Here is a 1,714-nt window from a genome sequence, read left to right on the forward strand (position 1 = left end):
TGGATAGGCCCTCAAATGTAAAGCTGCAATCCCCCTATTTTCACTATTAATATTTGTCTTTAACAGAATCTGAGCCATGGAGTTCCATAGAGCTGAAATACGCTCTTTTTTTAGCTCTGGGGTTCCTCTAGTTTTCAAGGTATTTACTTTTTTCATGCCAGTAATCTTAATGAAGATTTTAATATGGCTGCAGTCATTACTCCATTAGATTACGGCTTACTGGTCCACGGCAGTGAGGCCAATGTTGCGGCCATTTTGATTTCTCCAAAGGGATTCAACACTGGCACAAACAAACAAAGTAAATATCTCTAGAACTGGGGGGTCCCCAGAGATTAAAATAGCATGATTCAGAGCACTCCCTTATTGCCCCCCCCCCCTAGAAGAGGTAGGAAATTGCAATACATGGGAGAAAAGCAAAGTTTAAAGGAGCAATCCAAGCACTATCCAACATGGTTTATTTTTTTTATTTTTTTATTAATTAATGAACTCTGTAGTATTAGTTAATTCTACCTTTTTTGTATTTTAAAATTCGGCTCTCTTAATACTATTTTTAATGTTTTAATATACGGAGCATCCTTTGATTTCTATAGCAGGCTTTAGCACACCTCCCCAGCAGTGCAAGATCTTTGCCTGCTTGTGATAATTGGTTGCCAATATTCCCAGCAGTTTGAACTGTAAACTGTAACAAAAGGTATCATCTAAGTAATATAAGAATACATAGCTGCTGAGTTACACTGACTGAAGGATTTATTTGAAACTGAAAGGCGGCCATTTAGTGAACCCTGCGAAACAGGATTTTGCTGATTGATCACGGGAGAATGAGTCGATCTGCAGCTTAGGTAATTAGTTCTCAATAAAGGTAATCAAAGGCTGCATTTATTAAAAGTGTGTGTGTGTGTGTGTGTGTGTGTGTACTTAGTTAAGTTATGGTGGGTAAAAAAAAGTGACAATAACCCTCCACAGCAAAGCATATAGCAACTGGAAATATTACTGTATGCTCATTTGCATGTCTTAGACAGGTCTGCAACCCCGCCTTTCACCATTATCACCCAGCACTTCCACTGCAGCAAGGGATTCTGGGAAATGACATGCAAATGGACACACAGTGTCACCTTTTGCTTCAAAACCATTTTTAACATGGTTCCCTATAGGCTTAAGCTTGCTGCATGGTCACAGCTTTGAGCACAGCCAGGGTTAAGATGCATAGCCAGAAAACCCACCCACAGACAGCCGTTTCGACCTTAATGGGTCTCATCAGTGTGGGGTTGGTTAACTGGCTATGCAATGAAGCAATCAGGATGGGGTTTACCATACTTTGTTATGGTGGGTAAAAAAAAAGTGACAAAAACCCTCCTTACTGTATGCATATTTGCATGTCTTAGACAGGTCTGCAACCCCGCCTTTCACCATTATCACCCAGCACACAGCACTTCCACTGCAGCAAGGGATTCTGGTTTTGAAGCAAAAGGTGACAATGTGTGTCTATTTGCATGTCATTTCCCAGAATCCCTTGCTGCAGTGGAAGTGCTGTGTGCTGGGTGATAATGGTGAAAGGCGGGGTTGCAGACCTGCCTAAGACATGCAATTAAGCATACAGTAATATTTCCATTTGATATATATATATATATATATATATATATATATATATATATATATATATATATATATATTTAAGCTTCTTGGATTGCCTCTTTAAGTTTCACACTCAACCCTA

Source organism: Ascaphus truei, chromosome 4 (assembly GCF_040206685.1).
Source record: "Ascaphus truei isolate aAscTru1 chromosome 4, aAscTru1.hap1, whole genome shotgun sequence".
Taxonomy (NCBI): domain Eukaryota; kingdom Metazoa; phylum Chordata; class Amphibia; order Anura; family Ascaphidae; genus Ascaphus; species Ascaphus truei.